The sequence below is a fragment of the Nesoenas mayeri genome, assembly GCF_963082525.1.
Source record: "Nesoenas mayeri genome assembly, chromosome: 9".
Taxonomy (NCBI): Eukaryota; Metazoa; Chordata; class Aves; order Columbiformes; family Columbidae; genus Nesoenas; species Nesoenas mayeri.
In genome coordinates, this window is record NC_137557.1 from 3,143,096 (window position 1) to 3,156,250 (window position 13,155).

Consider the following 13,155-nt stretch of genomic DNA (forward strand, 5'->3'; position numbering starts at 1 on the left):
CTGGAATACCAGACTCTTAAAAATCCTTTCAAAACAGTTTCATCATTATCACTGTAATTACTGCACAAGTGGGAAATCCTGCACAGGTTGCCTCTTGTTGCTATGGGATGTTGCGGTGGCAGTTCTGCTCACAAATTGGTATTATCAATCACAATTTAGTCATTACAGGTTTGCAGTAAGATTGTTGACCTGCAAATTTTTGCTGCTTTTACTGCAAAAAACTGAAGATCTACAGCACTGTGGAGTTTGAAAACATTGGGGTTTTTTAGGAATTGCATGAATATTTGGATTATTTTACTCTGTAGAGATTTTTTTTAAGAGAAGTGTTTCCTTGCTGGGTCTGTATAAGGACCCATGAAAGTGTTTTTTCTTTATAGAACTTTTTTGAATTAGAGGACTCTGTGCACTTCAAGGAAAATCAGGAACATTTTATCAAACTGAGTTCCATTTTCGTTACAAATTATTACTTTTTCCCACTGAAATCAGGGACAGAGTCTGCTCGTGTGTTGGCAGACCTGTGCTGATATGGCCCAATGTGAGAAGGATGACAGCTCCATGCACAAGCTGTAAAATTCCTGCTTTATTTATGGGTTGAGTTGGGAATCACGTCTCAGTGCATTCGGAAGGGTGAGAAATCATAATCCAGCACCAAATCCTCCTTTATCTCCTATCTCTGCCCCAGCAAAAGTATCATGTAGGCAGCAGAACAGGAGGTAGAAGAAAGCACAAAGTCTTGCTCTACCAGCCTGGATAGTGATGGATCTTGTGGGACCCAGCAGCATTACTTTAAATTAGGATTTTCCAGCAGGAATGTTAGAGGATTTTCTTCAGATTTGCCCTTCCTGAGCCATGGGATGAGCCCGCATTTGTTTGTACGCATGCAACTAATAGAAGAGCTACAAGGTAAAATCTCACTGCTATGCAAATCCTACCTTTAGGCATGAATTTCCAATTATAAATTACTCGTGACACAGGATGGTTACAGTAGAGACTTTAATAATGGATGATTAATTGTGTAAACACTTAAACTGTTGATAGGGAGAGGGAAAGACTCACTTGCATGAGTGACAATTAAAGGTAAATTGTCAGGCTGCAAACATATCAGATTCAAGAAATATTTATTTAATTGAATTAAAACCTCTAAGATATACCTGTACACCCCGACACAGCCTACCTTGTCAAACTTGTGGGGAAACTTATAAACAATTGAATGCAGAAACAGCTCCAAGTTGCTTTTTTGTCCTGTTTTTCATATCACTGATTGCTCTAATTCTTGTTTTAAAACTAGAACAGCAACAACAAATATCAGTTATGTAGAAAAGAGCTTCTCTTGTGACAGAAAGATGCTTTGTGATTATGTATTGCACATCCCTCACTTTTATTTAGCTCAATAAACAATACAGAGACAGCTTGTAGGAAATGAATCCTTTCTGCATTATCTTGTTATCTGAAGCTGTGTGCATTTCCTCTGGAAGAAAGTGCTGGAATTATTGTGTTTATACCCTGAATTATAATATAGATCAGCTCACAAGAGGAAAATAATTGGCCTTACCAGTACCAAATTCCCTTATTTCCCTGTTCTGTATTTAGACTGCAGTATTCAGTATAACTATTGAATTTCCTTGTACAGAATGTTAAAAGCTGACTTTTTATAGTCAGACGTGATGAGTGTTATCTTTCAGATAGTGGAGAATTTATCAGTTCTGTCAATAAAAAAAATCAGATCCCAAAGAACAGAGTAGTAAAAATGTTCATGTGATATTTCCCCTGCTGGAGTAAGACACTGGTTTTTTTTTTTTTGGATGGCTCATTCCTGCTCATGACACCAAAGTTGTTCTCAGCATGAGAGCACTTCTGGGTTATCATGAGGGGTAGGATTGGTGTATTACAAAGCTCCACATTACAGCAGAATGAACACTTTGTCCTTTCAGAAGTGCCTCAATTTCCTCAACCTTGAAACTCTTTGGATAAGAGAGTGGGGAAATATTAAAATTGCCCCATCTTTGGCTTGTGTCTGTGCTGCTTGTTGAGAGTGTAAAGAAGAAATATTAATACAAAGCTGATATCCAGAGGCTTGACCATACTCAGTGGTAGGCAATATGTGTATTTGGATGGTTTTATTGGCTTTTCAGGGAGGTGGACTAAGATAAACAAGAGTAGGATTTTTAGTTTTTTCTGTAGGAAAATGTTCTGGGAAGTCATTTAAGGTTTTATTTTAGGAAGAGAACTTATTGGGGAAATTCTTGAAAGCCCCAGTGTAGCTCCAACTCTCTTCTCTTTATTATTGAACCTGAAGGCATGAAAGATTTTTTGGGATCAATCTCCTTAAGCTGTGGCCTTGCTGGGGAAGATGAAAACACATTGTGCTTTATCAGCTCAGGGTGAGCTTTGTTGATGGGCACAATTGGGTAAGAGGGACTATCTGTGCCCACAGCTGCTGTTGATGGGGACACCAAACTACCCCTCTGCAAAACCATCTCTGCATCGCAACAGTAACATCTGTCACTGATGTACGGACTCATTCTGTCACCTTTGCTGGCCTGAGGTGACATGTTACTGGGGAAGGAGCTGGGTTAACACTGCCATAAGTTATTATCAGTGAAGGGACAGCAGATATTGCACACAGGGATTTTAACTGTTGTTTTATTTGTTTTAGAAGGAGGGGTTTATAGTTGAAGTGCTAACCTGTGCTCCCTCTGATAAGAAAACTCAGAAGTGTGTACTTCCAGAGAAAGCTTTGCCTGGCTGAGAAACTAAAATAGGCTGAGTAAAAATTGAGGCAGTTTCTCAAGACTTGGCACTTCTTAATTAAGAGATGAAGTAAGTAATTACTACACTATGAAGGTTTGTATGCAGATAAATGTGTAAAGGTGATGAGAATAAAGTCATCAAAACAAAATTACATGAAACGTTTGCACCATATCAAATGGGCTCGATGTTTGTTTTATGTGTCCTGACAGAGGGAGCATTTAATATCTGAGCAACCGCTTACAGGGAAACACCGGGACTAATAAAGAGTCTAATCCTCCAAGTGCCTTAGCACTTTTAAATGTCATTAAAAGTCACTTCACAAGATAAGAGCTAAATATATATTCTAGCTACCAGACACAGATTGCTGTGGGATGTGTATGAAAGTGTGCATATGTAATGTCCTACACCTCGCATTAGAGAGTGTGTTACATTTATCGCTAGAGGATGCTTCTGCAGATGTTTGATTATATAATTTCTCTTTTTTTATGAAAACACGTATTTCTTTTAATTGTTTTCATAAGCCATTCCCAGCTGGTTTACGTTTGAAAATGCTGAGGGGTGTTCTTGCCCTGCTATGACCTGGCAGAGGCTGCAAAATGTCTGTCTGCGTAAGCTGGGGAGCACCTGAAGATCTGCCTTGCCTGGCCAGGTGTGGCTGGGACAATTAACGCTGGGTTAATCACAAAAGTTAAAATGGGATGCTTACTTGAAAATGGTGCATAGCTGAAAATAGAGAGGTGGAGTTGATGGGTAAATTGGGAGGAGAAATCTCCGTTGGGGTTCCCAGTGTGGTCCTGGCTGATGCCAGGGCGGGGGTGAAGCATCCTCAGAGTGTGGTTCATTGGTCTGTGCCCTGACAAGGGGGTTCAGGCTGCCCTTGGGGATCCCCTGTCCTTTCTGCCCATGCTTCTGGCTGCCAGAGCTGGGATTTAATTAGCTGAGGTGAGATTTAATTAGCCAGAGACAGGAAAGTTGAAGGGAGAATTTTCCATCCTTCCTTTTTTTCTTTGAGTCTTCCTATTAAGAACAGGGATAATTTGACTTAATGGCTATTTTGATAAAAGGCCAATCTGGATCTTGTTTTATTTGGAGGAGAAAACAATAATTCCAAAATATTTTTATTCATAGAATCATTTCAGTTGAAAGAGACCCTCAGGATCGTTGAGTCCATCCATACCCTAACCTAACTCTAGTGCTAAACCATGTCCCTAAGAACCTCATGTAAACACCTTTTGAACGCCTCCAGGGATGGTGACTCCACCACTGCCCTGGGCAGCCTGTTCCAATGCCCAACATCCCTTCCTGTGAAGATTTTTTCCTAATATCCAATCAGATCAGGATTCAGTTACATGAAACCATTTCAAGATATAAAAATACAATTAACTTCTGTAAGGAAAAAAAAAATGCTAGTGTTTGACTGAGGGGAAAAAAGAAATCAAAACATTGAGGAACTTTAACTGAATCTGATGTCTGACCAGGCTACAGTGACAGCAGCTCAACACATCAGTGTGATGTGATCAGAGCAATGACTAATGCTCATATTAACTCAGAGGAAGTTTTCAAATGGAATGTTTGCTGTGTACTCCATTACTTCTCTGGTCAATTTTCAGGGGCTTTCTTGAAGTTAATGCCTATTCGGTACAATTATTGCCTCCTCAAGATCATCTATGTAGAGAGCACAAGTAACTAATTAACCATATTTCACTCCATGAAGGCCATATAAGCAATTTAATTCAATTAGTTGTATTGAGAGTACTAAGAAAATACTCCCATTAACATTAATGGGAAGAGAAACAGCCACAGCACACCTTTGGTTTGCAGTTGTGGTGGTTTATGCAGATTTCACCATGAAACCACTCAGACCATAGAAGGAAAGAAATAGTTTTGTAATATGAAATTGCATTAAACTACAATTAAAAATTAATCCAACCTCTAACTGGAAATACTCTGCAATTAATGGTTATATTCTCATAGCAGCAGTATATTAAAAGGTTACCACTGTCAATTTTTAATGGATCATTTTAATTATCAGATGAGGACATAGAATCATAGAATCGACTGGTTTTAAAGATGTAAATTTTAATCTTCCAGAGTCGGGACAGAACTTTTTCCATATTGTTTATTCCTTGATTTTTAATGGTGATTGGTCAACCTATATTTGCTTTTGCAAAACTCTCTGGAGATGCTAAAATATATTTAAAATTAATGTTTCTTGAGATAATGAAGACAAGGGGACAGTTTTTCCAATTTAATATATAATATAGCTTTAAAGAGATGCCTATTTGTTTTATAGTAGATTGAATATAATGTCAGTAGTATGTGTGTATGTATAAAGAATATAGGGTATAAATAACAGGCAAACAACTGCTGTCTATTTTTATTGCATAAGTCCCTCAATGTACCTAAGGTACAAAATCAAATTTTAATGATGTGTATTTGCTGGTTTATTAATGTGAGGTGTTTTTTTCCATCTTGTGGGATATGTCAAAAATCTGCACAGTTCAAAACAAACCAAAAACTGAACAACCACTGAAGAAAATCCTTGGAGGGAAAAAAATCTCTCAGATACAAAGATTCTACCACAGTTTCAGGAAATCCTTGAACCACAACCAGCTGTGGACTGGGAAGGTATTGTGGGAAATGTCTTTATGTTCTTGCCTTTTGCTTGTGTTCTTCTCCAAACACTGGCTGCGGGCAATGTTGGACTCAACATGCACGTTGGGTTCGAGCTGGTCAAGCCGTCGTGTTTCTGTGTTATTTCTTTATGTGTATTTTGTGAAATTCTCTAGGAGACTCTGTATTTTTCATTCCAACTCAGTCACACTCCTCCAGACCCACGTAATCCAGCTACCTGCAGCTGGGAACGGCACAGAGCTCATCAGTGAGATACACGAGGTCAAAAATAATAAACAGGATTACTGTAAATAACATGGACTTGATAAAATATTTAGACTATGGTCTCATTTATATGGGAAAATCCTAAAAGGAAGATAGGGAGACAACATATCAGGACTAGTAACATATTAAATAAATTTGAGTTTACGCTGCATATACTAAAGGCTGGAAAGATCAAATTTGCACATACTGGTGACCTGGATATCCCAAGAACAGCACAAGCTCATAGCTCTTGGCTTCTTGTACAAACTGAGCTATGGATTTTCCTTCTCATGGTGGGGCTACCTGTGAAACATTCTAACTTCTTAAGGAACTAAAGTCATAGGAATGAGCTGTATCTCCCCCAGCAGATCAATTCTTACAACCCAGAACAATGAAAGAAGCAGTACATATTGTGAATTTAAATTATCCCACATCGTCTTAACTGTACAGATGCAAAGGTCATTAAATAATGTCATTTTTAGCCATATGCCATGGGGAGCTGTTTATCATATATTATCCAGTATTCTGATGGAAGTAAAAATGATTAGTTTTTACTGTGTCTTCTATAATTTACTTAATAATGTTCCTTGTGGGACAATCTAGGCTTGACTATTTGTCTAATGCATACTGAAACTGAGCTCTGTATTCTTCACTGAAGAGAAACTGACTCCAGCTAATGCACAATATTAATATATTTTAGATATTAAAACTAGTTTTAAGCTAACTATTTAGGGGAGTTATTGTTTTCTGTGAAGTGTATATATTCAATACACTGAGCAATAAAATAGCTCCTGAATAGCATTCTGTAGGAAAGAACAACTCTAAAAGATGCTGAAGCAGGTCATAAACAGGGCAGGAATGAGGTCCCTAAACATCCTAACTCAAAGAGCACAGAGCATCCTTCCATGAAAGACTAAAAGTGCAACTGCTCTGTATAGAGGAAAAGAAGTTCCAACAGGATTAAAAGGTTATCTGAAGAATGATTATGCCGTTAATGATTATTTTAAAAGGGTAAAGAAAAAGCAGTGCTACACCCATAACAAAACTTGGACTTTGTGATGCACAGAGTTTGAATTAGAACATGATGAAAGCTTCTATTCCAAACATATTTTTTTTGCAATAAAAATATAGGCTTAGCTCAACTTGTTGTTCTCTGTTTTGCCTGTCAGGCTGCTCTGGGGAGCTGGCTTGATGTTTTTCAGTTCCTCACCATCCCCTCCTGCCGCTTTCTGAGGGAGTTTTCCTCGCCAAGACTTTTCTCCTTTTCCATCTTCCGGGACTCCAGAGCCAGATTTTCTAGCCCTGGCCCATGTGGATGTCAGCCAGATGTTCTCCCTGAATATGTTGGATTCTTTTTGTTTTTAGAGCAATGTAACATCTTGCTTCCGTTCCTTTGTTTTTGGCTTTTTTCACACTTTGTCTCTAACACATCCAAGCCACTGTAGGCCTGGTTATGCACCTCTCACAGCAGAGATATTTGTCCTCTTAGTTCAGTACCAACTTATTTGCACAAATATCCCATTCTGGAAAAGCCATCAGGCTTTTCTTGGTTTTTTTTTTAGCCCCAAAAGTATCTCTGTGAAGAATTCTATACATCCAGACTACATATATCACAATCCTATAATAGGCAGAGTAAATGGAATCACGTCATTTCCGTGTGAATCCTGCAGATGCTTCCACAAAAGTCCATTCCTACAGATCCATTAAGTTTATGACTCTAGATTCAGAAATGCATGTGGTGTGGTCCAGCTCCCAGTAGCAGCACAAGGGACCTCTGTGGACATCCTTTGATGGGGCAATTTTAGCAAGGTGGGCAGTGCACACAGATCAATTCTGCTGCAGACCTAATGGACAGAAAGGAAACTGGGAATTTGCCGATTCAATTATTTCTTTCTTTCTTGCCACAAAATGGCTCTTATGTCCCCAGATTGATTCAACCATAATCAGGCTGTGTTATATTTTGCTTATTTCTAAACTGTGCACAGAGCTAAATACATGGACATTTCCATCTAAAATGTTTTAATAAAAGCAAATGGGCGATAAAATGTTTCTAATAGGTAATTTCAAGCAGGCTGGTGAAATACTAGCAAAGCAGAGAGCAAAATAAACAGCTTCTGATATTACGGCAGAAATGTTTGTCTAGACTTGGAGTGAAGGCACATAGGGGTAATGGTTTTAACTCACCTTTTGGTGCCTTCAAAGTCTAATATTATTCCTATTTAAATGCTTTATAGTAATTATATGGCCCTTCTGTCAAGCCTGGCAGATCTTGCTGTTTGTCCATGAGATTTATCTTTGACATCTACTCAGCTACCAGATTCTTTTATGTTTCTTTTGAACTTTACCCAAATCTTGATCTTACTACTAGCGAAGCAATTAATATGATGCTGTCTTTGTTTTAATTACCATTTTTCAATCTCTAACCCTTAAACTGAAAAAGAGTTTGCTTGATTACTTTTCTCATAAGTATGTCTAGTCCTGTCTCAGTAAACATATATTTTCACAGCTATGCTGGATAATCACTAATGCCAGCTTGTTTGGAGAAGAATCAAGATGATGTTCCTCCAAATAACATAAATCAGCAGTGCTTCAAAACCAGAATGTGTTGAATTTCTACCAACAAGTTGCTTCATGTGTCTTTTGAAATACTTCCCATTCCTTAAATCAAATATTAGCAAGACACCAAGTTATGCCAGCCCCAGCAACTCCCTGAGATGAAATAAAAATCATAGTTATTTGTAGAACCTTCAAAACACAGGGAACAAATAACGTGGCTGAGATTGTTCAAAGGAAGCTGAAGGAACCAAGTGCTGGGTGGGAAGCAGCTGGATACATTGTGCTCTGAACATCCTCATCTATGGATTATAGTGCTTTTAATAATAATATTTCTCCTTCTTCAGGAACTGACTAACTATGTGTGGGCTCAAAAAGTGGTTTTCTGTAATTATTCCTTACCGCATCCTGGGAAAAAGTTTGAGTCACTGGGTACACTGTGGTCATCTGATTTTTATCACTGTGCAAAGAATATTTTGTACTATGAGCGGTGCTTATCTTAAATGCAACGTATAAAAATACATTAGATTACATCTTTTATTATTCTGTACTTATAAAAGGAAATCTTGAATTCCATAGTGTTGCTATAAAAGTTTTAAAGTAAAATTAGGTTTATTCTCAATTTTTACCGATAACTGTTATAAACTGGAGAACAGGTTAGATAGCAAACTTCTGAAAATTATTGTAGCTGTGGAAACTTTATTTTTGTGGCCCAACATTTTAGTCTTTAGCTCGTTTAGCTGAGTTCTGGCCTCCTTTTGCTGCTGTAGTGTTCTTATGCTCGCTCTCATAACTGAGGAATACTCCATCAGGCATTGCTCACCGCTCCAGTACATCTGCATTTACACATTCATCCTTCCCATTAAAGCTTTTTCAATTATTTTTTCCAAAGATATGTTATTTTGAGGCATTTGAAGCTCAATCTCATTCACATTTCTAACATCTCTACTTTGCTCCTTGCTGTATTTGATTTCCTATTTTCATCTGAGTGACATTTGCCATTTATTCCTTTTTTCCCACATCATTAGTGAAGATACTAGAAACAATTTCTCACAAGTACTATATTGCAGTAGTTATGTTTGTGGTAAGTACTTATGTGTTATTTTCTTTTCCCTTTTGGGGCCCAGGAAGGCGAGGCTCGCAACAAAAAGTCTGGCAAATAATTTGTAATTTGTGGGCTGACTTTTGGGGCTGGGGGGTGAGGATTTTAGTTGCAGCTGAACACGCGTATTTGTAGTTAATAAAGTGAATACTGTCTAAAATACGAGAGGTGTTACAGATCCATTGAAAAAATGCATTCCTTGGCATTGTTACATGTAATCACATCTCCTTTAGTGTATATAACTATCTTTTGGGTACATCCCATTATTATAAGATATTTTTATTACCAATACAGAGAAACACCATCAGCAAAATGGGATATGAAAGCTTTATATCCTGATCTTTAGTAGAAGGAGGCTTAATTATGGGCTGATGTCTTAGCATCAGAGAACAGTATTTTCACTAATAGACTACAAACATTTAGTTGAAAAGGTTCCCAATGAAGAAAGTTCATTACCCTGTAAAACTGACACTCCACTTGCCATTTCTCAGCTTTGGGAGGCAGCTCCTGTTAAGGTTTGTTGAGCAGAGCCACTGTCACGTTGTTAGTGCTAATGATGAACCTGGGCAAGCATTATTTTCGTTACAGTGTTCATAATGTCATTAGTGTACAGAACTACATGTATCCCACAGGTCCTACAGAGCCAGAAAACATCTGCTGAGCATCTGGATGGCAATTCAGTGTGATGCCTTCTGGAAGAAGAAAAACATAAATGTTTTATTCAAAGGGCGGACACGATATGTTTCATTTTTATGTAACTGGTCAGCATGACAGGATTTGGGACTCGAGGATGAGAACTGGAAATGGGCCACAAGAGAAAAGTTTGTCTATAATGAGCAGTCCCCTGAACTGCCTTGATGCCTGGGAGGAACCTGCAACTTTGGAAAGCACTAAAACAGCGGTTTAATCTTTTGCACAGGAATTTGTAATAGTAGCATTAAATCTGAATTACTGATTTATAACTCTGTATTTTGTTTAGAAGGGATAAAAAAAGAGGAAAAGGGTGCTGTCTTGGAGATTAAGGGTGTTCACACAGTGCTCTTAAGGAAGTTGCTAAATTCAGACTGATGTTGTTAACTTCACATTAGCTTTTAAAACTCATTAATTAAGGTGTTTCTCTTTGATTAACTACAAAATGGATATGGGTCTCGAGGGGAAAAAAAACCCCCACAAAAATAAAACAAAACACTGAAGAGTGGATACCCATATTTGGCTTTAAAAATCTGATATTGTGTCTACAGTTTTTCCTGATAGGATGTATTGGAAGAATTTTGTCTATTTATCAGTTATTGCTGGAAAGTCCTTAGAGCCATAAGCCTGTTGCTGAGGAGGGATGTGGTGGAGCTCTGGTCTCCCCATAGCCATGTGGTCTAGGGCTCTGGTGCAGGTGGTGTCTCTGTGCCAGATACACTGATTTTGTATTTGAAACAGTTTTGTCTTGGTCTTATGTGTGGTGGGAACCATATATATCAGTACTGAGTCTGCAGTGTTTCTCCAATGTGAGGAACTCATGGACAGCTCTGACCAGCAGGCGCTGCAGGTCACGATTCGTGTCTGCTTTAGTTATAAGGTAGCTGTGGTTTAGTTTTGCTGGTTAGCTTCAAATCTGTGTTCTTTTTCCTCTTCCTCCTTTTCTCCTCCCAACAAAATTGTTATTAATATTCTCCTCAAATGTCACTGTAAATCAGCCCTCCAGCTCTCTCCATTCCTTTTTCCTCTGGCTTCATCTACAATATGCTTTAATTATCGACTATTATAGTAATAATAATAGTTAATTATCTCCATTTGTCTGTTTAAAGCAGAAATACCTGTTTTGGCCAGGTTTTGTCAGCAAGCCCTGCAGCTTCTTCTGTTCTTCTCTCCAAAATGGCACTGCTGCTGTCACCTTTCTTATCTCCCTTCCACCAAACCTTACACCTATTTGACACCCCTGCTTATGTCTCCTCCTCCTACTCCTTGTTTTGATTCTTTATAGTCAACCTTTTATGATTTAACTCCTAGTATTTCAGGCTCCATGTCTCCTACAGTAAAACTTCTCTTAAAATTCAGCTCTTCTCCTGTGGCTTAAAGTTGTTCTCCTCTTGAAAATCTGGTGACTTTAGTGATGTTGGTACCTACGTGGGTGTGATCTGATATATGAAAAAGTTGTTGTCTCTTGTTAGTTGTTGTGAGTTCTGCTGAACAACCACAGTTCAATTTTGGGAAAGATAAATCCAGATCAGATATACCACTTTTTTTTTTAATCTCAACAAGCAAAAACTTAAAGACAGCAATCCAGTCTAAAAAATAAAAACAATAGCATTAATTAGAATAATTCATTAGAATAAGAAATCCAATGCACAAAGGAAACAAAGATGAAACCAATGTTATTCTCATTCTGAAATGCAACAAATGTAAAGAAAAAATAGTGTATAAATTTAAATCATAACATTCTTAGGAAACAGCATAAAACCACCTTCCTGCAGTGCTCTCTGTGTGTTACGAAGGGCGGCTCATTATGTCTCTCAGTTTGACTCAGGTATTCGCTAGACTACTTTTGGTTGCTGATACTTAGGCTTTAATTTCTATTCAGACTGTTGTTCTGGAAACACGACTCCGAATCTATCAGTGGTGCCTTCAAAAGGAGCTGAGACTCCAACACCAGTTAGTATCTGCTTAAGTCTCACTGTGAAAATCGGAGAAAATTTTGACTTCTTTTACCAGTCTTATTTTTACATTAAGTAAGTACTTTATTTAAACAAAAACCCAGACTAACAAAAGCCAGTTCTTTCTCTGCCTCTGTCTTTCATGTATGGGCACAGCCCTTCCCTCTGATCAGCATTTGTAAGCTGGTGATGAACACAAGAGGCAGACTGAAGTGGCAGCCTGTAATGTTACGTCCTACATATCCTTCCTCTATTCTCATTTAACTAGGTTCAGTCTGAAGCTCCCACCACAGAGATGAGACCCGTGGATAAATCTGCTTCATCACATGCAGAGAAGTTTTTCCATTTTTGTATCATGGCCCAATTCAAATTTCCTTGCAAGATTTGTAAATACCTGTGTCTTTTTACTTATTCTGGGCACTGCTCAGCTTAATTTCATCAGTTAATTGTTGAGAGACAGGTGCTGGTCCTTGGATTTACCCATCTCTGGGAACTGGGAATACTGGGCTGGCCATGGAGAGCAGCTGCCATGTGGTTTGGAGGCAGCCAGTGTTGCCAGCAGCAACCAGGTCTATATGTGTCTCTTATTTTTTCCCATTTCATTTATTGCAGATTCACCTAAGCCACCTTTGCCTCTAATTAACTCTTGCCTCTGGTTTATTGAGTTGAACCAGTTGATGAACAGGCCGAGGCAGTAGTGGGTTCTCAGAGAAGATTAACCACTCAAAAAGTCAGGTGTGGGGGGATTTTCCAGTGTGCTGTGTAATCTGGAAGTTGAAAGCTCCTGCAGAAAAGCCTATGCTGCTTAACAATATCAGCAGTGAATTTGGCACACACATGCTATTAGGCATTTACTTGTCATGTTTTACCAGGTTCTAAAGCTATATGCAGGGATTTAAGAGGAAAATGGCCTTCTGGAGTGCTAGGAATTAAGTGCTTGTGTTGAATTAGTTAAAAGCAAAGGATCTGCATTCCTGTTGCTCTGCATTTGTGTGGCTCTTTAGACCAATACGGTCTCAAAGCAAACCACCTATAAAATGTTACTGAATAAAGTTACTAATGTTTATTTCCTTTTCATGCTGATATAAATTATCCTTCAGTGCCAAGGGTAATGAAGTAGCAACTCATGAATTATAAACAGGAGAATGCAAACCTATTTTTCCTGTGTGCATTTATTCAAGCCATGTCACCGTTGCCTCTGAGGATCTCCTGAGATGTGGTTGTGTC